At 43.1% G+C, this 27,785-nt stretch overlaps 1 protein-coding gene and 1 long non-coding RNA gene across 13 annotated transcripts in view; both read left to right on the top strand.

Moving 5' to 3' along the window:
• The window catches only part of Msi2 (musashi RNA binding protein 2), a 369,528-nt gene that overhangs the window by 86,582 nt on the left and 255,161 nt on the right, over positions 1-27,785 (top strand). The window lies entirely within an intron of this gene.
• Positions 293-23,183, top strand: LOC125365295. Its single transcript, XR_007213685.1, has 3 exons — positions 293-304; positions 5,611-5,616; positions 22,437-23,183. It is a non-coding gene; the product is annotated as an uncharacterized LOC125365295 (long non-coding RNA).

The following is a 27,785-nucleotide window of genomic DNA, read 5'->3' as shown; positions in this document are numbered from 1 at the left end:
CTCTTGAGTACACCCTGCTTTTGCCACCCTTTAAAAAATGTATTTATTGTCAATGTGATGTAGAGAGGGGTTACAGTTTCATACGTAAGGCAGTGGGTACATTTCTTGTGTAACTTGTTACCTCCTCCCTCATTTGCCATCCTTTTCTAGGAGAATTAAAGCACATCTAGTGATCGTAGTCGATGCTGTCTTTCTTAAGAGATTTCTTGCTGACTGATGCTGACTGATGCGTGTGAATTATAAATGAACCATATGGAGCCACTTTATATTAAGTAACTTAAGTTTTTCAATGATAGTTATTTTGGTTGTAATCTTCTCAAAAATCTGTTGTTAATGACTAGTGTGTTTTCACCCAAGGTTGTTAATACTCCAGTCCTGTTATTAACAGTGCTACTGTGTGTGTGTGTGTGTGTGTGTGTGTGTGTGTGTGTGTGTGTCTGGGTCTGGGTCTGGGTCTGGGTCTGTGTGTTGATAGGAAGATAGTACTGTGAGCCATATTTCATGGTCTGATAGCTTTTATTTTTCTGCCATAGATTCCAGACATGGTGCTCTGGAATAGCCATTTTAGGGATTATGTTTATTTGTCCTAAGCAAATGCCAATTTCCAGTTTGCCCAGGGGAGGGTTGTGCCTGGAAACACATGAGGTACTGGATAGAATCACCCCAGGATTGGCCCCAGAGATTGCTGTTGCTTCAGGGTAGAGTCCAACTGCTGCCGTCACATGTGTCCTCCTTCTCAGCCCTGTAGTAGCCTCTCCTCACACCCATCCTTCTGCACTGCTGGCAGGGCCTATTCTGCCCACTGCCCATGCTGAGAGGGCTCCCTGGCCTCGGATGCCCTTCCCTCCATCTTGCTTAGTCAGCATAGGTGTCCCCTCCTAACCCTCTGTCCTAGTTTCCTGTGCCTGCTTGTGTTTGTTGTGCTTGTCTCTTGTCAGTGCCCACAGCACTTCTGAGACTCCATACCCACTGCCTCATGTCAGCCACGGTCCCTGTAGGGCACAGATGCCCACAGGAGAGGGTCATTGCAAGGACTGAAAGTGTGCATGGGGGTAGTAATTCAGCAAGGAACGATGGGCCCAGTAGTGCTAAGCAGTTATCACTCACGGGGCCGAAGGAGGAGGGGGCACTGACTGGACCTGGACTGTGGGGAGGGCCTCTTATGGGAGCTGTAGATGTCCAGGAGGAGGAATATACCTCAACAAGAGGAAACTGGACCTTCACTGCCCCAACTTCTCTCTCTTCCCACCTTCTCCCAGTACTGACTTCCACTGCTCAGGTCCACCCAGAAGCTGGAGAGACACCCTGGGGTTGCATTCTATGTAGGGTGGACTTGTAAGGCACAAGAGTAGAGAGGAAGAAAGCAGATGTGGCTGGAAGGTGTGTGGGGAGGGGTTTCTACAATCTCCCTGTGGGAGGACAGTGTCAGCAAGGACAGCCTATGTCTCACTCCATGTCCCCATGGCCTGGAGTATAGTTGGGCTTGTCCTAGTCTACTCTCCATTGTCCCCAGCCGACACAGATTGACACACTATCTCATCAGAGTTGGACTGCTTGTGGGAAGGGACAAATCCCCCTTCCCTCCCCACTTTGGGGTCTGAGGTTACTTAGCCTCTTCTGCATGTGAATCCTGAGGCCCCCTGCTGCCCAGGTTCAGAGCCTGATGTAGGCTTCTACTGCTGCACTGAATGGCTGAGAATGACAACCACTGAGTGGGCAAAACTGAGAGGAAAGGTATGGGGTGAGCCGCTTGTCCACCATGTTCCCTTTTAAAACCCAGAAGTTGTTGGAGGCCTCTGAAGGAGCCCCAGGAAGGTTGGGATTTAAGCAAATATTTGTCCAAGGAAGCTATGAATCAGGCTAGTGCCTTTTTTAACAGGCTTCCTTGAGAGTCACCCTTGCATGGAGTCTTGTGCCACCACCTCTCTTTTTGAGACCTAGATCTACTTTGGCACATTTTCCCCCCAAGTAGAGAAATCTGTGGATCCTAGTCCTGATTGCAGTAGTCCCCGTTATCTGCAGGGAATGGATACCCTAGAGAATAAGATAGTATTAAGTCTTACACAGTATGATCTATGTTTTCCCCATATATACTTATATTTGAATTTTAAATTAGTTGCAACAAGAGTAATAATTACATGGAACAATTTTAACTGTGTGTTGTAGTAAAATTATATCTATGTTGTGCAGTCTTTCTAGAATTTTCTAAGTAATATTTTTGGGTCAGGGTTGACTGTGAGTATCTGAAACTTAGTAAAAGTGTGGATGGGGAATGATATTATCTACGTTCTTTTCATTTCTGGAGTTTAGAATTTAGAACAGAGGCATCTTTATTTGCTCCTCTTATGTAGATAAGAGATAGGAGAGAAACAGGACCAGGACTTTGTAGGAAGAGAATGGAAGCAGGTAAATGGGGCTCCTAAGTGGTAGAAGGTGAGCCCCTCAATCTTTTTTTTTTTTTAAATTTCTGCATCCATTTTTTAATGAGTATCTGTTGGAAACACAAAAGCTCATTAAGTAACAGAATAATTTCTAACAGAATAGAAGATACATGCAGTATCTTCAAAATGCATAATGCCTAGCAGTGCCATAGAGCCACCCATTCTTAACAGGACCCTCTATGCTTGCCTTGTCTACAGAGCAAGACAGCATGGTGTTTCTTCTTTTCTTGCTCTTCCACATGGCCTGTGATTGTGGGAGTTTTTGAGGGACCTGGCTGAGAGAACAAGAGCAAAGCAGGAAAGAGAGTCCTCATGACTGTGACTTGGCATTACCCGCTCCTGGGCCTTGGAGAGTCATGTCCTTGTGTCTGGGCTTCTCTGTCCCTTCCTGCTCTGTGTGGACTGAACCTGGATGGGGCCCCTCAGGCCAGCATTCTGGCCAGAAGGACTCCTCCCAGGCCTTCTCTTAAGCTGCTGGGCTCTGCTCTGGTCCTCCTGGGCACTAAGCAGTTTGTTTCACAGGGTGGTGTTAAGGATCAGGGTGTGGAAAGCAGGAAATTAGTAATAACTGCACTGGGTGAGGGTGATGCTAGTAATTTTAATGAAATGCTTAAAAAATTAATGGGTTCTCTCCAGCACAGCCTTCTGCTGAAGCCAGAAAGAAAAGTCAAGATGGAGAATTTCCCACTATGACGCCTTTCATTTCTGGAAAGTTGAGTCATTTAGTGATGATTTGAATATCAACAGCCCACTGGCCCACCTCTTCCCAGACAGCTCCCTAAGGTGCTCCCTTCTAGAGAAGAACATATTTCCTTCCTTTAGTATCCTGGGGAGCTCAGATAGAGTCTGGATTTCTGGGTTTCCTGTACCATTTCTGGTCCTTTGCTGGCCAAGATAGAGGTGGGCTTTAGCCTTGGCCCACTGCTCTAGTTGGGGTTAGAGCAGGTGCTGGTGGTGACTTCTGCAGTTGAGGGAGCATGTGAGTTGATCTGACTTGGCTTCAAAGGGCTTCTGGGTTAACTTGGAGTTGTATGAAGACTCCTATGTCCTAAAGGACTGTGAGCATGTGGCTAATGGCAGGCCTTGGTACACTGATGTATGGTTTTGCTAGGAACAAATAGAAGAGCCTCTTAAGAGACTCTAAGGTGTAATCTAGACAGTTGTTTTCCCTGTTAGTTATTTAGGGCATAGGAATGGAGGCTAGTGCTAGTGATGTTGTTTCACCTGTCCCTACTGGGATATTTGCTGAACAGAAATATCTATTTCTTCCTCAGAGTCTTAGAGCATTCAGTAGATAGCAGACTTAATCTGATTATCTTTCCCCCTAGGTTCCAGGACATTAACAACAACTTATAACTGGTCCTGTTGTCTCCTCATTAATAATTGCTCTTGGTTGTTGTCAGGGTTGGACTGGCCTGTTCAATCTCTTTTCCTACTGTGTCTGTGCCAGGAGCTGGCAAACTCCTTTCTCTTTTTTTTTGTACAGGGGCCAGGTAGTGAATATTTTAGGCTTCACAGGCAAAGAATCCATATTGAAGCAGTTACATGGGTGCTAAACACATAGAGATTTTTAAAAAATTAAAAAATTTGCTAATGAACTTTGAAATAATAATTGAAAACTTTTTTGTAATACAGCTTTGCTTTTGAAAATAATGGATATTATTATAGGAAAAGTGATGTTTTGCTGAATTGGAGCTCAAAGTTACTGTTTTCTATTACCAGATCAATTATAGATGTTTATCTTTTAAAAAATTCTTAGATGTTGGTTGCTTACATGAATAATTATGACTATCTGGGAAGCTGAGAATGGGAGGATAATAGTTTGAGGCCAGCCCTGGCAGAAAAGTTTTTGAGACCTTTTCACATCTCATACTTAGGTGCAGGGGCTGTCATGTTACATTACATGGGAGGCTGAGATTGGGAGGATTGTGTCTCCAGGCCAGCCTGGAATACTATATATATATATATAATATTTTTTGAGACTCCATGGTGGGAACCTGGACAAAAATTTTGTGCTTCTCTTACCCTAGCAATAACAGAAAGCCTAAAGTAGGTAGATTGTAGTTCAGGTGTGTTACTGGGCAGGAAGTGAAATCTTGTTTCAAAAATAATTAGCAAAAAGTGGGACTGGAGGTATCACCAGTAGTAGATCATCTGCCCTAGCAAGCATGAAGTACCGAGTTCAAACCCCAGGATCACAAAAAAGTATTCTCAGCTTTCAGGTCATATACCACCAGACAACAGCCCTGATATGATCTACCACTGTAACCTGCCACATTGGACAAGAGCACAGTTCAGGGAATCTTGGTGTGGCATCTAAAAGGAGATATTTGGATGTTATCATGAGGGAAATTGTGTTTGTTTAGTAAGTAGCAGCAGAAAGACCAAATAGTAGGGATCCAGAATGAAGAAGTAATCACAATCATGGTCAGTGCCTTGGAAGAGCCTACATTCTAGCTGGAGAGATGCAGTAGGATTCCAAATATTGGTGAGTGCTGTTGCTGAGTGGGATGAAGGGGTATATATGTAGGATTGGAAGAGCTGTTTGAGGACACCTCTCTAGGACACTGCAGTGGTTTTTATGTGTCCCCCAAAAGTTCATGCTTGAGAAATTTCATTCCAAATTCAAATGTTAATGATGCTCTGAAGTGAGGCCTTTGGAAGGAATTAGGAGTAGATGAGGTCACAAGGGTCGACCCCATGATAGTAGTAGTGGCGGAGCAGAAAGAGGATGGCAAGGCTTGAGCCAGTACATTTTGTGTGTCTTGTCATGTGATACCCTCTGCCATGTTGTAATATACCAGGAGGCTCTTACCAGATGCAGAGCAAATGTTGACACTGCTCTTAGACTCCCCAGCTTCCAGATCCATGAGCCAAATAAGCTACTCTTTATAAATTCCTGGACCTTGGGTACTTTGCCATAGCAACAGGAAGCAGACAAGAGATGCTTTGTGGATAGAGATCAGAGTCCAGGGAGGAAACTTCCTTCCACATCCCTAAAGCTTTGTGTGAGGCAAGCAAATGAGTGTGCCTTTAGGCAGGAAGGAGCTTGGTAAATGGCAATTATTGGGAACTGAGGGGTTGTGGTGGGCAAGATATAATTAGGAAGGAATTAAGAGTTGGAAGAGAGAAACCTTGAAAAAATTTTTTTTAAATGATCTTGTGATAGGACATGGTAGGAAGGCTTTGGAGACAGCGAATGTTGTAAATATGTTGAAGAAGAACACTGAAGCTTCTGGGGGAAATATATATATATATATAGAGAGAGAGATAGTCTGAAAAATGTAGAGTTTGTGGTCAGTGTGTATTTAGGATTGTCATTGGTTCATATATGACTCAGGAAGTTTTTGACCCGCTTTCAGAGGAGTTCAAGGAGAAAAGGGCCTGTGTAACTATTAAGTCCAAAGACTTTCCTGACTTTGTCATGGCTGGTTCCAAAGGCTATCTAATGATGTCATCATGGGTCTCCATGTTCTTTATCACTCCTCTTCTCTCTGGGTTGGCCTCTTTTCCTCCTGTTGCTTATAAATGTCCAAGAGTTGGGAAAGATGGCTGTCAGGATTCTGGATTTGCATACTGGTTTGGCTACTAAAGTGGGAGTGGTTCTAATTTCTTTCTGCATTTGCATATCACTTCCCTGGAAGCTCACTGATTGGTCGGCTGAGGTCACAGAGCCAGCCCTTGAACCAGTCTCCATTGAGAGTCTCCTGAGAACTGTGTTGTTTTCTCCAAGACAGGAGTGCTGTGCTGAGCAGATAGATGAATGGGTGTCCAATGTCTGTCTGTCTGGTTTCCCTTCCCATCTTTATTCCTTCCATTCTCATTTGGGGCCTTGCATTGGAGAAACATGGATTGTCATTAAGAATACAATTATGATTGTATTGTACGGGTATGATGACTCACACTTGTAGTCCTATCTACTCAGGAGGCTGAGATCTAAGGATCAAGGTTCAAAGCCAGCCCAGGCTGGGAAGTCTGTGAAACTTATCTCCGTTAAACTACAAAAAAAAACTGGAAATAGTGTTGTAGCTCAGAGATAAGAGTATTAACCTTAAGCAAGATGGAGCACAAGGACAATTCCCAGGCCCTAAGTTCAAGGCCCAGGACTGACACATACACATGCACATATAAATTTAGAAAAAAAATGCAGTTATGAAGACAGATGTGATACCTCACATTTGTAATCTTAGCTACATGTGAGATGGAGATCAGGAGGATTGTGGTTTAAAGCTAGCCCAGACAAACCACATTCAACAAGTAAGCCAAGCATGGTAGTGCACACCTGTTGTTCCATTTATGTAGGAGCATCGCAGGCCAGCTCAGACAAAAAATCTTGACATCCTATCTGAATAATGAGTAAAGTAAAAAGAGCTGGGGGAGGTGGGGGGTGGGGGGACATGGCTCAAGTGATAGAGCCTAGCAGAAGTCCTGAGTTCTATTCCCTAAGCAGTGGGGCAGAGTCTCTCTCTCTGTCTCTCTCTCTGTCTCTGTCTCTGTCTCTCTCTCTCTCTCTCGCTCTCTCTCTCTCTCCAGTCCTGGGCCTTGAACTCAGGGCCTGAGCACTGTCCCTGGCTTCTTTTTGCTCAAGGCTAGCACTCTGCCACTTGAGCCACAGCGCCACTTCTGGCCGTTTTCTATATATGTGGTGCTGAGAAATCGAAGCTTCTGGTCTGCCTTTTGCTTTGTGACTCTGGCTGGATATGCCAATTAACTTTACTAATACTTACTAACTAACTTACTACTAACTTACTACTAACTTACTACTAACTTACTAACTAACTTACTAACTAACTTACTAACTAACTAACTTTACTAATACTGGGGGCATGGATCAAACTATCCACTAGGTATCTGGGAAGATGTAGAGTGCCATGTGGATGATAGCCAGTACTGGTCTTTTTTTTTTTTTTTTTGGCCAGTCCTGGGCCTTGGACTCAGGGCCTGAGCACTGTCCCTGGCTTCCTTTTGCTCAAGGCTAGCACTCTGCCACTTGAGCCACAGCGCCACTTCTGGCTCTTTTCTGTATATGTGGTGCTGGGGAATCGAACCCAGGGCCTCATGTATACGAGGCAAGCTCTCTTGCCACTAGGCCATATCCCCAGCCCCTAGTACTGGTCTTTTTTAAAAGGGAGAATGACTGGGACATGAAAAAGGTTGGTAGGTAGGTGTGTGTGTGTGTGTATTTTTTGCTGGTCCTAGGGCCTGAACTCAGGGCCTGGGTGCTGTTCCTGAGCTTTTGTTCAAGGCTTAGTGCTCTGCCACTTTGAGCCATACGGCCGCTTCCAGTTTTCTGATGATTAATTGGAGGTAAGGCTTTCCTGCCTGGGTTGACTTTGAACCGTGATCCTCAAATCTCAGCCTTCTGAGTAGTTAGAATGACATGAGCCATCAGTGACCAGCTGAGGTTGTATTTTAATTTGGACCTTACTCCCTACACACATTAAGCCTTTTTTCTTTGTATATCTCCTTTCAGAGCAGCCATGTTTCTTCATATTTATCTTCTTGATATTTATGCCCTTCAGCAGAAGGTTGGGGGAGCTGGCTTGGGAGAGCAAGCTTGTGTTTTGTCTTAAGCAAAGCACAGTGCTCTTAGCAATTATTTTAGACACATAGACATTATTTTAGGTTTACAGGGAAGAAAGGACAACGTGTTCTGATAAGATTTAAGCAAGACTCAAAGAAGAGGAAAACACGGAGAACTTAATGTGTTACTGTGTAATGCTTTGGTTCCTGGTTCCGTAATTAGGCCTGTGGTTTAGCAGAGTGCACCATCTCAATACACAGATGGTTTTTATGTAAAAATTTTTTTCAAATGTTAATTTCCAATGACTGATGTACTCTGCCTAAATCAGTTTCCATTGTTTGTATTTGATAAGAACTGTATTTGAACTGCTCCTTTATAAGTTAGAGTCTTTTGTAATGGGATTTAACTTAGTGATTTTACAGGTGTATGAAAATGTTAAGCTGTGTATTGTACTTGAGAGTTTGAGAATTCTTAGTTGCAGCTAATTTAAGAAGGGAAAAAAATTAAAACAGGTGATTAGCAGCTGCTTTTGGTTTTGAAAGCCTTTCTTTGGGGGTTTTGTGTTTGCTTGCTTGTGTACAAATTTGTGTGGGTTTTTTTGGGTCAGCCAGCAAATAGGCCAGCATTATATCTCCACCTGACCATTTAGGGGACCCTTGCCCAGTTTGTTCCTGTCTGGAGTGCTGGGCTAGTTCTCTTTCTAGTGATTCAGGCCTTCCTGAGAAAACAAAACCAGCCTGGCCCCATTTCTTCTTGAGTACAGCCTTATTCACTGACACAAAGACACTTTCCTCCTTTCCCTGAGCAAAGAACTAGGCCTCTCTTGGCAGCCGAGAACTACAGACCATGGCTGCTGCTTCTTCTACCTTCTCTTTGGAGTTCTGAATTTCTGTTCTCCCTAGTGACAGTTTCCAAATAGCCTGAAGCTCCAGAACCCCCAGGGTCTCAGGAAATAGGGTGTGCCATCTGTGGGTAAATCATCAGGAGGCCTGTGGCAAACTGTAAGAAGGGACTGGTTAGGGAATCTGGGGTTCAGCCACCCACATTCCACTTGGACAAGCAAAGGCCTCCAGATTTTCCTGACTCTCCCAGACCTGGTGCCCCTCAGAGTGATGGGTTGTGCTTGCTCAGCCCCATCCCTATGCTTGGAGGACGAGGACACAGGCCCAGGCAGCTTACTTATTAATGATGACAATAGTGGAAGCTGTGCCACTGGCTCCCATTCCAGGCCTTTGTGACCACATCCTGTTCACTTAAAGGTGAAATCACGACACGACCTGCTGGACTTGATTTTTCAGTTGAGGGGCTTTTGTTGTCTGCCTTTCTTCAGTAAGAGAACCCAGCTTTCAGAGATTGTATCAGTAAACAGGAAGGGCAAGTGTACTCAAGGGGGAAAGGCTTGCTGTTTAGATTAATAAATTCATCTTTTTTGGGTCAGGTAAAGGTGCTTTGCCAAGCCTCTTAAGTCTTTGGTCTCACTTTTGATCTTAGTGGACTTGATTGTTAGTATAGAGTTCCTGCATGTCCCATCTTCCTTCTAGGGTCAGCAGGTCATACTGTCCTTGCTACTTTTCTTACATGGTGAGCACCTCATGGGATTGCCTTCTGGGGTACCTCCACTGGTGGGCTTGGCTTCACTAGGTTCTGGGATGCAGACAGCACTATGTACATCAGTGAAAGGTTGGAGGGAGGGTAAAGTGGGGAAGAGAAGAGACAAACAGAACTTGGTGAGATTTGTTTTGCTGTCTGGATAGCATTTGGTTGCTGTGGAGTCAGAAAGGTTCCTTGAGGCATGTGTCTCCAGGCCAGTTCCTGGGCTACAGTTGGCTTTTGTAAAGGTGGCAGGGGTGTTTTGGGCTGGGTGTTGGCCAAGACCTGCATCTATTGCAGTCCGCTGAGGTAAGGCTGGGACCAATGGGTGGCTGAATATCTTTCCTCCCTGCACAAAGGCACCACATGGGCCTGTGGTCACCCAAGGGCAGTGGTCACTTCAGTACAGGGGTCTTTTGGAGGATTGAGACTGAAGAAGGAAGGATATCAGAGTCGGGTATTAAGAAGGGGAATGTGGGTTGGGGGGTCCCAGTCATCCCAGTTTGGAGCCGACCTTGGAGACTCATTGGATCAAAATTTTTATTGTACACACAAGTGGCCCAGAGAGGTAAAGAGTGAAAAATAGTGTGTATGCTGATGTACCAGGCTTAATGATTTTAGCACAAATAAAGGAACTATGGCTTTCAGAGAATTTCAGTTGTACAGAACTTATTGTGCCTAAAGTGGTATGAGTTAAAATATACACATGTCCCCAAAGAATGTAGGAAAAAGGAAAGAACATTCTTTAGGGTGATCCTAATACTTTTTTGGAGGGCATGTATGTCCACTCACAAAGCCCTTTAGGGCAGCTATTTAGACCAGGGTTCCAGGCAGCCCTACCATCCCAACATCCATGACTTTCATTTTTTCTTGGCATTCCTGGAGAGCAGGTTTTCCATCCCTACTCTGTGCAGTTACCTGAACCTATTAGACCCATTGCTTGGGAGTTGAGAGTGTGGGAAAACTTCCCACCCATCAAGGGTGATTTCAGTCCTTCACTGTGGCACACTGTATTTTGATACTGTGGCTATTTTAATCTTAAAAATGAATCCAGCTGCAAGGGAGATAAAGGATAGGCCAGGAGTTACATTACAGGGTCGGTGAACAGAGTAACATGCCCGGTTGCATCTCGGTTTCCTCACCTGTACATTGGGCTCCCTGAGGCTTGTGAGAAGAAGCCCTAGGGAAAGCTGACAGTGGCATCAGCAATAGTATTGAGTGGTAGGTGCCCAGGCAACACATCTGCTGTCCATGCTATGGTCACCTGGTGACATCCCCTCTGCAGAACCCTGGGCCCTGCTGCCTGTCCTAGGATGTCCCTGTTGTTGAGGCTAACACCACCTGTAGGGTAGGCATCTTCGCTTTTGTTTGCAGTGAGTTAAACTTTTAATTCCTATGAGTATTCTCCTTGCACACTGCCTTAGCTGTGAAGCCCACAATATTATTTATGTCACTGGACACCTTTGACTTGGGGTTATTCTTTTTTTTTAAATTTTTATTTATTTCTTTTTCTTTTTTTTATTCAAATTTTTATTATCAAACTGATGTACAGAGAGGTTACAGTTTCATACGTTAGGCATTGGATACATTTCTTGTACTGTTTGTTACCTTGTCCCTCATACCCCCCTCCCTCCCTGGGGGTATTCTTTATCCTATCACTTAGGACGTCCCCCATGATGCCCCTGTGTTCAGCACCAGAGGAGAACTTTTCTAGAAAACGCATTGTCTTTGAGCATGGTGAGAAAGTAGATGCTTGAAGTGAATGAGGAGGTGCTGGAGATTGGACTTTTACTCTGGAGGCGTTTCAGGAGCACTCTCTCCATGTCTGTAGCCACTTGGAGGAGCCTTGGGTCTTCCATGTATTGAAGTTTATGGCTTAGGGAAGGAACTGGGCATGCCACTGCTGCATACTGATGTTTGTGTGAGGGTGGAATTGATGTCCTCCCTTGCTTTATGAAGGATTGTGGGTCACTGAGTGAAACCATTTCTTTTCACTAATTATGTATCTTCTTCCCCTCAACATCAACAAAACTAGAGAGTTTTGGGCACAAGTCCTTGTCTACTGCATTTGGGCTCTGCTGGGGAGAATAGCAAGGGCTGAAGGTGACTTGGGGATTTGTGGGGGATGAATACCTGGTCCCTCTGGCTTTACTTTCCGGCTGCAGAGCTGAGGAGCTCTTTGCCCTCATGCTGTCCTCCTTGTACACATTTTCCCTCCTACACCCCCCACCCCCATGGGGTCCAGTTCAATCTGGTAGCCTCAAGGTAGGTGTGATTTCCAGATGTTAGTGTAAACCCATAAAGAGAAAGTACCAGAACTAGCACTAATTCTTCTCTGGTTTCTTAGTTCTATTAAATATTCCAGCAGAAGAAATGTTTTAGAAAATGAGAAAAGTGAATCTAACATTTTGTTTGATATTAAAAGTTAATTTATGACAGAACCAGAGGCCAAGACAAGTGTCGTCTCATTTCTTCATTTGGCGATGTAATTGACCCTTCCCACCTCTTCCAGCTTAATACTCATTCTGCAGAGGCTAATAACAGGGTTTGGAGGAGCCGCATGATTAGGGAGGGGGCGGGTGCACACAGTACAGGACACACAGATCTCTGTGAACTGCCTCATTCTGATGCTTCTGTCTTGTCCATACAATTTTCTATGGGTGCTGGCCTTTGCAGCACAGAGCTAAAATCAGAATAATGCAGAGAAGGGTAGTATTCCTCTGGTCCTGCTCCATGTAAGATGACACAGAAATTCATGAAGTGTTCTTTTTTTTTTTTTTTTTTTTAAAGTTTGCTAGGATTGCAGCAAGTGGGATATAGACTCAGCATGTAGGGAAATTCCAGACAATGCTTGCCTCTGCCCTTCAGTGAGATCTTGGGTCAGCCCAGTGGGACGTGGGTTATGAATTGTCAATATACTTTCAGAACCCCCAATTCAGAGTTGTTATTTGATTGTTTTCAGAACTTGGGAGTAGAATCCAGGTCCAGGCATGTACTATACCACTGATCTGTGTCCCTGTCTGGCTCTCAAATTCATACAAAGCTTAACATAAAATCTCTCTTGGGGGTAAATCTGTGTGTGTATGGGTCAGCTTTACATGGAGCAGTGAAAAATTCCATTTTCTTGCAAATTATCTTTGTTGAGATTTAGAAAATAGACAAAATAGAGCTTTCATAGACTAGTAAGAATTATTTGTATGAACCTACAAAGTTTAAATATATTTAATTATAAGACATAATCCAGTACTACATAATATGTGTTAAGTGATATACTATTTACAAGTGATAGTAGAGATTAATAATATGTATATATAAATTTAAAAATCAGATAAAAGACATTTGAAAGAGCTTAAGTTAAATAAGTTTTTGCTTTTAATGAACAGTACTATTAGTGTTTATATAATTAAAAAATAAGGCAATGAAAACAAAATCACTCATAATCATAACATTTAGGGAGATGCTTAACTTTTTGAAGTTAAAACCTGGAGAGAAACCATGCTTATCCACAAACTTTATAGATAAAAAGAATCTTAGGAGCTGGGTACTGGTAGCTCACACCTGTAATCCTATAGCCACTTAGGAGGCAGAGATCTGATGATAGATCTGATGATAGTGGTTCTAAGCCAGCTGGTAAGTCTGTGAGACTCTTATCTCCAAATAACTACCAGAAAACCAGAAGTGGAGCTGTGATGTAAAGTGGCAGAGCACTAGCCTCAAGTAGAAAAGCTCAGGGACAGCAGCTGGGTCCTGAGTTCAAACTCAGTGACTGGACAAGACATTTTAAAAAAATGTCCAGGTGTGGTGTTGCATATTTACAATTTAGGGGGAGAAGTGGAGCTCATAGATGAAGGTCAATACTGGCAGATTACTGAGACTTTATCTAGAAAAACAGGGTGGACACCATGTTGCATCCCTGTAATTCCAACTACATGTTGAGAGAGTTGTATTCTAAGGTTGACCCTTGAAAATGAGTGCCAAGACTGTCCCTAAAATTGAATGAAGCAAAATGTTTAGGGGTATGGCTCAAGTTGTAGCATTCTTAGCTAGCAAGCCAAGGCCCTAAGTTCAAATCTTAGCATTGTTTAAGGAAGGAAAAAAGGAAGGGAGAATGGGAAAAAGAGAAAGAAGATTGGAGGGAAGGAGGAAGAAGATAGAGAGGATCTTCGATATCATTATCTGTATAGTATTAGTTTGTTTACACAGGTTTTTATTTTTTCTACCTTTCTAAACATATGGCCTCTACTGCTTCAACCTGGTCTCTGTGTAACTACAAAGACCATCTACTCACAAGTTTTTATTTGGTGGTACTGGATTTGAACACAGGTCCTTATTCTTGATAGACTAGTCAGAATTTATCTCTGGCATTGTGATAGCTGGCTATCTGGAAGAGGAACAATTTGTCCACATATACTCTTGACTTCTCCTTTGGAAACGAGTAAGCCTTTCCTTACCTTTTTCTAGGCTGGAACTATTTGATGTCCCACAGAAACCACCTGGGCCCCTGTGCAGTTGAGGTGTCTCTGAGCAAAGTGAGACTCGAGGAAGGATGAAGGGACACAACTACTGTGTGATGAAACACAACTAGTCACAGGCATTTAAATTTTATGTAAATTTTTATTTTCATTTTGTTCTTTAATGGCGTTGAGTATGCTTTGCTTGTGTTTTGGAGGACCATCAGGCTTCATCCCCTGTGGTATTCTTGAGATGAACCCCCACCCCCAACCCTAGTATCTCCAAATAGAGAAGATGAAGTCTCGGTCCACTGGGGAAGTTAATATCTGACCCAGTTCTGTTTGCCCAGTGAGTTTATGGCTTGCTAAGTGGACACTGTAATGATCCACTGACTGTTGTAACAGCATTTTCGGAGAATTTTATTTTATAGTTTTGAAGTTTTAGTCCATCAGTCTTTTGAACTGGAGGTTTTGAATTGGAGAGCCATGTGGTTCTAGGAAAAAACAACAACAGTCAAACAAAAACCAAGTGTAAAGCTTGGTTTTCATGCCCTTTCCTCTTTATGTGCCACCCTGACTGTTAATTTTGCGTGACAAAAATTGGTACTGAAGAGTTTGTCTTCATGCAGTAACATGGACAGGATATCTGTATTAAAGAAAAGTCTGTAGCATTCAACCTAGTATATGAATTGTAGCATTTCCATTTAAAAATGGAAGCTATTGGAACTAGAACCATCCTGTGTTGCTGCTAGGCATGTGAAATGGTGCAGCCATGGGAGAAACATGCTCCAGGAAGCACTCTGTGATCCAGCAGTGCTACCAAGGATCTACTCACAGATCTGAAGTCTAGAACTTGAAACAGATATCTGTATACCAGTGTTCACTGAAGTATTATTCACAATAGCGAGAAAGAAAGCCACCTAAATGCCCATCAGCAAATGAATCATGACTGAAAAGAAAAGTGGTAGATGCATACAATGGAATATTGTTCAATCATAAGAAATTTTGACACATGTCATGACATAGATAAATCTTTTTTTTTTTAATTGTTCTTTTTTGAGATAGTGTCTCACTATGTAGCCTAGGCTAGCTTGAAACTCGATATCCTCCTGCTCTAACTTCCCAAATGCTAGGATATAGCTATGTACCACTATGCCCGGCTGTGACAGATGAGTCTTGAAGACAATATTTTAAGTGAAATCAACCAGCCACAAAAAAAGAGAGCAATATTGTGGGAATCTTTTTACATACAGTTTGTAGAGTAGGCAGATCCCTGAAGATAGAAAGTAGGATGGTGGTTTAGTGTGATAAGTGTTTTTGCCACAAGTCAAAGCATAATAAATGACAGCAAACCCTAGGTAGGTGGGGGTACTTGTCTTTCTTAAGCCAGGTGGATGACAAACTACCCTTCAGATATGTTGCAAATAGGAAGCATGGCCCTAGCTGCTCTGTCGAGAGGAGGCTGCTAGTTGGAATGCAAGACTCCAGGCCTTCTTCCTCCTAGGTGGAGTATTGTAAGGGGCAGAAGCAGTTTCCACCTGAAATCTTTTTTTTCTTGGTTGTTTTATGTGATAATTATTGTGTTCTATTTTAAGCCACCTCTCTGCATTTGTTAACGGTCTGGGATTCTGCTTTGTTAACTCTCTTCATGAGCCACAGTAAAAGGACACAAAGAGCCTTGAGTAGATGATGCTGAGCCAAAGGCTGGATTGGCAGGGTTGAGGGACACCGTCTCTCCTGTGCAGCAGGAGACCTGATTTCCTTTGGGCAAAGCCTGCGAAAAGACCAGGCTTAAAAGAAAAGAAAATACATCTTTCCCCCTGCTCTGGAAACATGCTTGGCTCCAACACAGCAGGTGGCCAACGAACTCAATCTGGGGAAGGCATCAGCGCTTTCAGTGCAATCAAAGTTAAGTGCAGAAATTTAATTAAACGGCATCAAGGATGGCAGAAACTTTGTAAAGCTGCACTGCATTGTCAAATTCAACAATTATTTCAAGGAACACAATCCACAGATGGCGGCTAATTGATAAATTAAGGCTCTGCTTCACTAACGGGCATGCATTTCAGCCCCATTTCCACCCATAGGATCATTGTCACCTCCAGGAAGCTCCACCTGCCAGCTTCTGCCCTTTCACCTTTAGGGGAGGAAACAGTGCTGATCCCTAACCAGCACCATGGAAGCCCAGCATGGAGTCTTTAGTGGTAGATGTGAAACACCTCCCCTTCTGTGTCCTGTGAGCCCAGAGACAGAACCTTGTCCTAAAAACAGAACAATAGGCTATCTTGGGGCTCTGTGTGTCCTTTCTGTTCTGACAACCCGGATATGCTGTTTCAGACCTGCTTGGGCTATTTATTTATTCATTTTTTATCTTTTTTCCTTTTTAGCATGGTTGCCTTTTGTCCTTAGTGGTACAGGATTTTTTTTTTTTTTTTTTGCCTCAAACAAAACTCCATTTATTCTGTCTTCAAACAAACCGCCCCCTCCCACAAGCCTCTGTTTTTGAGCCCTTTTGACACTTCCTGTCTGTTACCAGTCAATACCCGACTAACCTACTTTTATTTCATAAGAAACTACTTGTTGTCTCCAAACAGCCAGTCATGTTTAGAGAAATGTACCCTGAAGTCCCGTGTGTATTTACCAGAACTTCATTTTGCTGATTAAAAAAAAAATCTCGGCCCAGTGGTTCTGTGAAGTCAGCCTGGGATGAATTCTGTCAAGTCATGTTTTGGCATGGAGGCGTGGCCTGTGAGCACATCTTTTAAAGGGCATTTGCATTCATGCCTGCCACCAAGTGTAGTCAGCACCTGCTAGCGCCCTTCCAAAATGCAAAGGACCCCACAGGGATGTATGGGGACAAACACTATACTGACACCACAAGTGGGTGGATATACAACATGCTCTAAGGGCTCTGGAGGACAGTGGGGTGATATGAGAGCCCTGTAGGCATCAGTTGAGAGCATTAGGAGGACTGGCATTGGAGACAGGTCAGGTCATGGCATGAAGTTAGGGAAGGGGGATGGAAGAATGTCTTTTGGAGGGAATGGCATGCTAGGAGCTCAAGATGCCTGCAGAGTCAGAAGATGAGTATATGAGGAAGGACATGGTGGGAGAGAGGCTGGTGATAGGTGACAGTGGTGGTGTTGTGGCAGATTAGCTCCCTTGTATTGAGCACTTACTATATTCCTGATGGTGTTACAGAATGTTTTATAGCTCACCTTGGCATACTTACTTTATTTATGTATAGATGTCAGCATAATTCTCCTCACCCTCAGTGGTAGGGATTAAACCCAGAGAGTCATGCTAGGCTGCTCTACTACTAAGCTATACTCCCTGCTGCGTCTCAGCATCTTTTATAGCACAGATAGGCATATAGAAATTCAGTAATTTTTTTTTTTTCTGCTGGTCATGAGGCTTAAACTCAGATCCCAGGTGCTGTTCTAAGCTTTTTTTGCTCAAAGCTAGTGCTGTACCACTTTGATCCACAGCTCTGCTTCTGTTTTCAGGGGATTAATTGAAAATAAGAGTCTCACAGGCTTTCCTGTCTGGGCTGGCTTTGAGCTGCAATCCTCAGATCTCAGCCTCCTGAGTAACAGGGATTATAGGCATGATCTATCAGCGCCTGGCTAGTAAATGTTTGTTGAGTGAATAAATGAACCTTTCCAGTGAAGAGTAATATAATATCTTGACATTTCACTTGAGGAAACTGAGACAGAATCCTTTTGTTCAGGTCTGTGGTCTCTGGTAGTTTTGAGTTTCTGTGTTGGAGTCTGTCTGTCTTCAGCCTGGGCCCTTCTCCACTCTTTACCCCTCCCTCCAAGATGCACCACCTGGTGTTGGAGACTGTAATTAATACCCCTGACCATCCCTACCCTCAGCTGGTATTTTCATCTCTTAGAGGAGAGAAGAAATTAGAAACCCCCAACTTTCATTTCTCTACATGCAGCAGTTAGTGGTGGAGTGAGCCAAATTTAAAACAGATCCTTTATCCAGGCAGCAGTCCAGGATATAAGACTTAACTGTATAGCCTTGGCCTTGTCTTTGCTGGTTCTTGGTTGCTCTAGAATGGGAATACAGAGGTAGGGATTGAGGAGCAAAGGAACAGATCATTTTTGCTTGTTTGTTTGTTGGTCATGGGGCTTGAACTCTGGACCTGAGCACTGTTCCCATGCTCTTCAGGTCAAGGCTCACACTCTACCACTTGAGCCACAGCACCACTTCTGGTTTTCTGGTGGTTAATTGGAGATAAGAGTCTCACAGACTTTCCTGGCCAGGCTGGCTTTGAACTGTGGTTCTTAGATCTCAGCCTCCTGAGTAGCTAGGATGACAGGCATGAGCTACCAACATCTGGCTTTGTTTGTTTATTTCTAGGAAATAATTAGGGGGATTCTGTAGCACAAACCCTATTAATTGCCATTTTTTCCCTTTTTGCGATTGCGTGGGTAGCTTTTGAAATTCTGTGTAGTTTATGGAGGCGAGGATCCGATGCCCAGGATGGCAGATGATGTCGTTGGATGGCTGTTGGCTGTTTATTTGCTAGTCTGTCGTTAGCAAACAGTGTTCTTGAGTTGGGAGGCCCAACAGTGTTTGATCCCCCTCCTCCTTCATATCTAAATATATCTAACCAGTCAATCAATCTTGGCAGCCGTCAGGGCTGTGGCTGTCAGATTGAGTTTGCGTTGGATCCTCTGAACTATTGGCTTGTTTTCCCAGCTCCAAAGTGTATTCAAATAGTGATACCCAAATTGGACTTGCAAAAACTCACTTAGGTTAAAGTTTGAGCAAGTAAGATGGCATTTCCTTCTTCACCACTCTCTTAGAGCAGGCAGAGCCATGCAAAGGGAATAGCTTCATGTTTGGTTAGTGAGATGTGTGGGTATGTTTTTCTGAATTATTACTACAGTTTTGGTGGTGGTGGTGGTGGTGGTGGTGGTGGTGTGTGTGTGTATGTGTGTGTATGTGTTTTAATGTAGTTGTATTAGAGTAAGTGAGAAACAGGAGGGTGATGGAAAATACTCCAAGGTTGTCTTAGATCAGATAGGGTACAGATGAAGTTGTGTTTTTTTCAAGACCTGGCTCTGTGACTTTCCTGCCCTGCCTGGGGACTGAGAGAAAGTCCTGGGTTTCAGAGGGTGCTGCTTCCATGGGCTAGAAGATGCTACCTACCTTTCCTTAAGCTGCCTCCGGCTTCTCCTGTTGCCTAGGAACAGGTCTGGCTCCTTGTCCTTCCCCAGAGGCTTGTTAAGGGACCTGTGGGAAGACACAGGAGACTTAACTCAGTACCTGAAGGTCCCTGTTGATCTCCAGAGAGAGATTGTATGAATACACATCAGAAGTATGTGTCCCTAGATGCTCATCTGCAAAGAAGTTCTATTCCAAGAGAGGGTGGGGTTGTTGCTGGCAAACCTGGGCATACCATACCAGCCCCTACACCTCTCTTGGACTGTCCTCTTCCAGACTCTGTGCTTTGGTCTTGGAGGGCTGGTGGCCGCTGGCATAAGGACTAAGCTCCTTTTCAGTGACATGTGGCCAGAGTGGATTTTGGAGGATTCCTGGGACTTAAGTGGGTTCAGAGGAGGCAAGTTAAAGGCAGTTCACTAGCTTGAACAACAGGAGCATGGAAATATAGGGGGTAGACCTTGATCTTCAAGTAGCTCTCAGAACAGAGAGGATGAATTTATACGAGTGAATTAGAATTGAAAAGTGTTTTACAAATTGTGCATCAGGACACCTGGCTGTCCCCTCTTCATGGTGTCTATAAAGAAGTTTTTATTTTTGGTGCTAATCCTGGGGCTTGAGTTCAGAGCTTGGGTGCTGTCCCTGAGCTGTTTTTGCTCAAGGCTAATACTCTAGCACTTGAGCCATGACTGTACATTTGTTATTTTTGGTACATCTTTTTTGTACATTTGGTTTGGTGGAGATAAGAGTCTCACAGACTTTCCTGACAGGGCTGTTTTGGAACCTTGATCCTCAGATCTCAGCCTCTTGAGTAGCTAGGATTACAGGCATGAGCCTCAGCCACCTGGCTATAAAGATTCTTTTCTTTTTGAGATAAGGTTGCCATGTAACCTAGGCTAGCCTTGAATTTTCATTCTTTTTGCCCCTGCTTCTGACTTCTGGTTTTATGGCAGGTACCACCATGCCTGCCGTTAAACTTTTTTTTTTTTTTTCCATTGCAATTCAACAACTTTGTCTATCTTCCTTTCATAAATATGTCCTGGAATTTTCCAGAGTACGTGACCTGGGTTGGAATTGTTGCTCTGATGACTGATATGTATTCCTTTGTTTAAAAAGTCTCAACTTTGGGCTGGGGAGTGACTAATGTGGTAGAGTGCCAGGTGAGCAAGCAAAGTGGAACAATCTGGAAGCCCTGAATTCAAGCAGGGCAGGGAGTGTGTCAGGGAGCTTCTTATTCTTATCCTATTCTTACCTTATTTTCTTACCTAGGCTTTGAAGGATGAATAGGAACTTACTAGAGAGATAAGGACAGCCATAGAATTCCAGAAGGAAAGAGGACCATGCACAAAGGAGCTGGAATGTGAAACGATGTGGTGTGCTGGCACTTACGCTTCCTCCTCAGTCTGTGAAGGCAGAGAGTTGTTTTATCCTGTGGAATTTTCTTTTCTAGGGATTTCTAAGCCTGGTTGCGTCTTGTTCACTTGAGGAGGTCAATGGAAATGCTGGCTGAGCTAGTCCTCATGTCTGCTTTGGTTTGGTACCATGCTGACATCACAGTTTGTCTCTGCAGCCAGTCTAGGACACACCTCCCTCTTGGCTAGGTCAGACTCACAGCAGGTGTCAATGGACAGGTGAGAAAGATCTTGACTTCTGGACCCCGTGTGTCCCCTAGGAATAAGAAGCTAGAAAGCCCATCCTCTGTGTGAATGGAACCCTTTGTAGGGATGTTCTGTGGGGCCTGACACCTTCTCAGATACTCTTGTTAGTTTATTTATGGGCTAGTATAGGACTTAAACTTCAGGCCTGGGTGCTATTCCTTAGCTTTTCTTGTTCAAGTACTAGAGCATTTGAGACACAGCTCCACTTCTGGCTTTTTGGTGGTTAACTGGAGATAAGAATCTTATAGACTTCCCTATTTGGGCTAACTTTGAACTATGATCCTCAGATGTAGCTAGGATTACAGGAGCCCAGCTTTCATTCTTGGTCTTGCATGGGAAGAAGACAGCGCAGTGTTCTGATTTCGAGTCTAGGCAGTGTAGAACTTGTTAGGAAGGGAAGAGACTCAGCCTTCATCTGTGCTTGGCACTGGCTAAGGGTCATAGGAGTCATGCCTGATGTCCATACTATTTCTGCAGGAAAGGGCTGCCATCCTGTTTTGTAAGTGGAGAAACAGAGACATAGACAGGTTGCCTCATTTTCCCCAAGGCCACACAGAATGCTGGTATATGCCTTCACACCTTCAAGACTTAACATATCCTGGGTTCCTGATGGGTGGTGGTGCGGGGGTGGGGGGGTCGTTCAGAGGAGAAAGCCAGTGTAACCCCTGTCTCTGTCTTCCCTTCCTTAACAAGAATAGAAGACCAAATAAAGGGCCTAGGAATAAAGTATCATTAACCAGGCTGGTAAATCAATAGACTAATTAAAAATCAAACTCCTTAAAACACTGTTGCTGGGTTAATTGTAAACTAACATGGAAACATTAAAACTTGCCCAGCCCCTGGGTCTGAATTATTAACTGAGTGAGTTAATTTCAAGCCATCACTTTGGGTAGCTGTGAAAACCGATGTTAGCAGAAGGGGAATTTGGGTGCCTTTTCCTGCTCAGGCCTGCCTTGGCGCCAGCATCTAATCTGGGCTGCCGTATGCATTTTTAATTACAATATCTTAAACATTAGGTACAACCTCACAAATTTAGATAGACTATGGAAAAGGACAGTTTGAGTCAGTAGATGGTTAGATTACATATGTCTTTCCTGATGGAAGAAGTGCCACCCTGTGGTGCTGTATCCCAATGTCTGGTGGGAGAAAGGAGCCTTATAAAAATCCTTTTAACTTTCACTGTTCGTCCCCAGGCTGCTTCCCAATCTGCCACCCATGTGGCTCTCTGATGTGCTTTTCTGTCCCAAGAGGCCACAGTCCAGGGGTAGGCATGACTGGGAATTTGACCTTCCTAGATCCTCAGTAATGTTGACCCCACCATGTAGTAGAGACCGCTCTTTATCTGTCTTGATGTCTGGATAAGACTTGACACCAATTGCGTTGAGTTAAGTCTTGTGAACTGTGATGCTAATTTGCCTGGGTTCCCGGACCCAGAAGAAGGTTCCGGACCTTTCACATGGACCAGACATTCTCTCATTCATACTTCAACTACTTGGAGCTTTGCAGAGAGGTGCAGGATGCCCAGATGTCATGGCAACTGGCATGTATGACCACCCCAGAGTTAAGAAGCCCCGCAGTGGAGTCACAAAAACAGCCATACCCAGGGTAGGCTCAGTAACTTCTCCAGGATTCTTGTTAATTTGTTAAATGGGCTTAAAAAGGAGTTAAATGTAAATTTCAGCTCCATAAAACAGTCACATTTCAAATGCTCATGATCCAAGTTAAGTAATTAAAAAATTGCATAAAATAGTACTCCTACCACAAGTACAGCAAATATTCAATGTTTGTTCTGCTCAGACAGCTGTAGGTTAACATTATGAGATGGAACTGTGAAGAACAGTGCTTTGACTCCAGCTTGGGCATTGACAGAAAGGAGAGCATTGACAGTTTGTATATTTAGAATATTGATTACTGCTCTTGACCTTACTCCTCCATGACAACTTGGGGAGAACTTTGAAAAATTATCGGAACTAAGGAAGAATTCTCTTAATCCCACAATTTATCTTTTGGATATTGCCATTAATGCTCTGGTGCATTTTCTCCCATCTTCTCAAGGCAAAAAAAGAAAAAAGAGAAAAACCAGTATGTTTTTGTATTATGAATCTTCTATACTATTTTTTCATGGCATGCCTCTTGTTTATGTAGTATATTGATTTAGGATTATACTTTGTAACTTATGTGATTTTGTGGTCCACAAAGTATAATCATAAGTCACATATAATCAAAATCATGTATCTTTGTATAGAACAACTCCTTAGTATCTCTAACTACTTCTTTACTGTGTATCTGAGAATAGAATTTTTGAGTTAAAGACTATGGATATTCTGTGTGTGTGTGTGTGTGTGTGTGTGTCTGTGTGTGTCTGTGTGTGTGTCTGTGTGTGTGTCTGTGTGTATGTGTCTGTATGTGTGTGTGTGTGCTGGTACTGGGACTTGAACTCAGGGCTTTGCACTCTCACTGGCTTTTTTGTTCAATGCTGCCACTCTACCACTTGGGCCACACCTCCACTTCTGGCTTTTTTGCTGGTTCATGGAGATAAGAATCTCCTGGACTCTTCTGCCCAGGCTGGCTTCAAATTGCAACCCTCAGATCTCAGCATTCTGAGTAGTTAATATTACAGTCGTGAGCCACCATTGCCTGGCTATACTATGGATAATTTAAAGGAAATTATACACAGATATACCACACATACATACACACCACAGATGTATGCATATGTGGTAGAAATTATATATATGTAGTAAATTGTATCTTCCATGTCCTTGTGATTATGAAAACAATCTGTAAAATGTCGTATATATATTTACATGGAATCATTAAAATATTTTTATCTTATATTGCTCCCATAAGGAAAATGTTCCTACATTATAATGTCACCAAAATTTTGTGAGATTAACTTAAGTTAAAAATTCATGAATGGTTGGGTGCTGGTGGCTCAAGTCTGTAATCCTAGCTACTCAAGAGGCAGCAGTTCAAAGCCAGAATAGGAAGGAAAGTCTCTGAAACTCTTTTCTCCATTAAACCATCAGAAAACTGAAAGTGGAGCTGTGGCTCAAAGTGGTAGAGCACTAGCCTTGAGCAAAAGAGCTCAGAGAGAGTGCCCCGGCCTCAGTTCAAGCCCCAAGGCTGAGAAAAATAAATAAGTAGATAAGATAGATGAATGGATGAGTGGATGGATAGACAGACAAACAGAGATAGTGAGTTTTATTGGCCTGGTGACTCAAGCCTGTAATCTTAGCACTTGGGAGTCTGAGGCAGCAGAATGTTGAATTCAAGGCCAGCCTGGGCTATATAATGCAACCCTGCCTTACAGAACAACATCATCAACAACAATGAATGAATGTTTGTTAAGATGGTTTGTATGGATGAGCATGTGCCCAGCCGGTACTTACCTAGCATATATTAGGCCCTGGGTAATAACGCTCTAATGATAGAACCTTTCCCTCCAAAAATAAGTGCTGAATGGTAAGGCTTAATTTCTAAAAGACTGGGGCTTTCTGGCTCCACTTGGGCTCAATTGATTCTTTTCCATTGCCTCCTTTCATGGTGGCTTGACAAAGCATTTCTTTAGGATTTGTTGGTTGGCTACTTACCTTCAGCACCCTGACCTACCTGCCTGTGTCTCTTATTTGGTTAACATTTATCCAAGTTTGAGGAGGGACATAATTTTCCTCTAAGTCATACTTTCTGTGTAACCACTTCAGGAAATCCCCAACATAGGTGTGGACGGAGGGCAGAGTGGGGTGGATCAGTGGTGCAGTTGATTTAGAAAGTGCCACAAAGTATGAAAATTAAAATGAAAAATCTTACCACACAGAATAATCACGTTCATCATACTGATATAATTCAGGGATATATCTTAAAACAAGATTTACCTATTTCCTATTTTTATTTATTTTTTATTATGTGAAGAGGCAATAGGAGCTTTCTACTATAAAAAGAATAAATGACACAAATACCCATCCTAACATTCCTTCTCTGGAAGAATGAGTAGAGAGAGTTGCTCACCACCCTGGTCTCCCATCCCCACACTGAGCACCCATTTTTCCATTTTACACAGCTAATGCTCAGCTCCAGGAGACGTGTGTCTCAGAACATGATTAGAAGTTACTGTTTAAGCAGGAATGAGGACATATGCCTATTATAATACTTACATGCACCTATCATATTGCTTAATTGATTGCAAAAATTGTCTGAGCATTGGTTGTTAACACCCGTAATCCTAGCTACTCAAGATGCTGAGATTATGGTTCAAAGCCAGCCACGGCAGAAAAGTCTTGAGAGACACTTATTTCTGTTTACCAGCAAAGAGCAGGAAGTGCAGTTATGGCTCATGTGGTAGAGCACCATCCTTGAGCCAAAGCTAAGGGACAATTCCCAGGACCCAAGTTCAAGCTCTAGTACTGGCACATATGTGAAAGTAGATTGCAAAAATAAATCTGGAATTAGAAAAAGGAAAGGGCATTAGGATGTAAAATCCTTGAGTTTTGGGTGTGTTGGGGACCTGAGTAATCATCTGGTTTCACTTTCTCCTTTTATAGACGAGAAAACTGAGCTACAGTAAACATTAGTTAAGTGTCTGCCTCAGGTCAGCCCGCTAGTAGTTAGAAACAAAACTGAAATAGCAGGTTCTGGGGTTGTATCCTTGTCTGCTTTTCTTCTTTAAGTGAAGATATTGATCTATTTAACAAAACCAGAACAGAGGCTGTACTTTTGGTCTAGTTTCAGTTGCAGAGCTGAATCTACTCCTATCTAGCTTAAGCAGAAAGGAATTTGTTGGAAAGCAGTGAGATGCCTGTGGAAATCATTAGGAAATGGAGAGAAATCTCCAGGCATGTTTGCAGGAATCCTGCTCAGGGCTATGCAGCACATTTGGCTCTTCCAGTGGCCACTGCCTATCTAGACATCTGGAAGTCACTCTGCATCTGGGAGGTAATGCCGCCAATGCTGGGTTAAGAACCCATGCTACCATGCTGTTCCAGTCAGGAAGCCACAACTGCTGCCTCGCCCTGCCATGCTCTTCTCCTGACAAAATAGATGCTCTGTGAGAAGTTAGTGTAGACACAGGATATTGCTGCAGAATGACCAATCGTCTCCCGGGCCACACTGCCAGAGGAAGCAATTAAAGCTCAGAATATACCACTTCTCCTTTTGAATGAAGCTGTGGGGTGATCTGAAATAGTAGTCCTTAATTTTCCAGATCTTGTACAATGGGAAGCTTGTGGGGAGGAGGCTGGAATGGGTAAAAGCACCCATTTCCCAGGTCTGCTCAGCAATGGAGTCAAGAGACCAGATGATAGGAAATATGCTTGAGCTGTATCTTTTGGCCATGAAAAGTAGACAGTCAGAGAAGCAAACAAGACAAGACAACAGAATGAGCAGCAACAAAACAGCGAGACAGTTGGAGAGGCATGCAAAATGCAAAAGTCAGGCCAATGAAGGAAGCTATATAAAAAATGTCATCTTAGAGTATCATCAGTACTACCTTGTATTGTTTTAGAATATGTTATGTGAGGTTGCATTGTAATCTCACAACCTTAGGCCAGCCTGGATTTGCAGCAATTTATCACTTAGCCTGAGTGAAATAAAGTCCAGGCCTAGATCAGGCTTGAGAATTGATGGAGTCTCACCTAATCCTTGAACTTGTATTCTAATACTTGTTATGAAAGCTTTTTTGTTTTTAAACTTCCTCAGTAATCATTTCCCTGCCTTTTTTTCCCCTCTTGTGTTACCTTCTTTATACTATTGTGGAATCCTATATTCCTTTCTCATAGTTGAAAAAGATTCTTGTTTTGTCTCACAAAGAAGCTATGTAGCATTTATTTTGTGCACACTTGACATTACAAGTCCTACATGCTGTTGGGACAATTGTCTTGGTTTCTAGATTTTTAACACTTCTAGTGGAACTTCTGGATACATTCCTGAAAATTCTTTATATAGACAGATCATGGTTGATTGTCTTTCCTGGTCATTGCCAGCTTTTTGGTGTGACCACTGAGTGCCTACCTAGTGTTTATATAACACTGAGTGTAAAATAGGCTGGGTTAATATATCTCTGCTGAACAGTGAGATATATTTATGAACATATAGCCTGATTAAATTGAGACGAGGATGAAGATAAAAATGGATAGTCAAGAATTTGTAGGAGGGTTGTATAAGGTATAGTGACCAGTCTATTTATGTTCAGCAGCCTTCAGGTGATCAGCAGCCTTCCCACGCTTGAGTTGGTCAAGTAGGTCAGCTGTAGGCTATGTGAGTCACATTCCACTGGGAGGTAGAGACCAGGGGAGGGGAGAGAGGAAGCCTAGGAAAATGAAGATGTAGTTTCATCGCTAAAAGGAGTTGGCTTGTTTATGTGAATGAAACCCTGGTAGTAATCAACTTATATGTAAAAATAATGACAGAATACAGGGCTGTGTGCCAGGTGATGTGGACTTGTTAGTGGCCAAGGAATTCAGAGGTTCATGGGGTGGAAAGTGAGGAGATTAAGCTAGGTGGGGCTTCTTGGAATAGCTGAGGATGAACACATGAAGATGGATATTGTCGTGTAATTAAGAAATCAGTAATGACTTAGGCACTATATTTATGGCATGTCCAGTAAGAATAAAGCCACTCTGGGGCTGGGAATATGGCTTAGCAGTAGAGTACTCACCTTGTATGCATGAAGCCCTGGGTTCGATTCCTCAACACCACATACACAGAAAAAGCCAGAAGTGGCACTGTGGCTCAAGAGGTAGAGTGCTATCCTTGAGCAAAAAGAAGCCAGGGACAGTGCTCAGGCCCTGAGTCCAAGACCCCCAGGACTGGCAAAAAAAAAAAGAAAATCATAAAGCCACTCTGAGAGAGAGAGAGAGAGAGAGAGAGAGAGAGAGAGAGAGAGAGAGAGAGAGAGTGTGTGTGTGTGTGTAGGGATTGAGATGGAAACAGGGAGTAGTAACATAGT

Source organism: Perognathus longimembris, chromosome 17 (assembly GCF_023159225.1).
Source record: "Perognathus longimembris pacificus isolate PPM17 chromosome 17, ASM2315922v1, whole genome shotgun sequence".
In the NCBI taxonomy this organism is placed as follows: domain Eukaryota; kingdom Metazoa; phylum Chordata; class Mammalia; order Rodentia; family Heteromyidae; genus Perognathus; species Perognathus longimembris.
The sequence above is the reverse complement of the archived record's forward strand: the minus strand, read 5'-3'. Positions and strand labels throughout refer to the sequence as shown.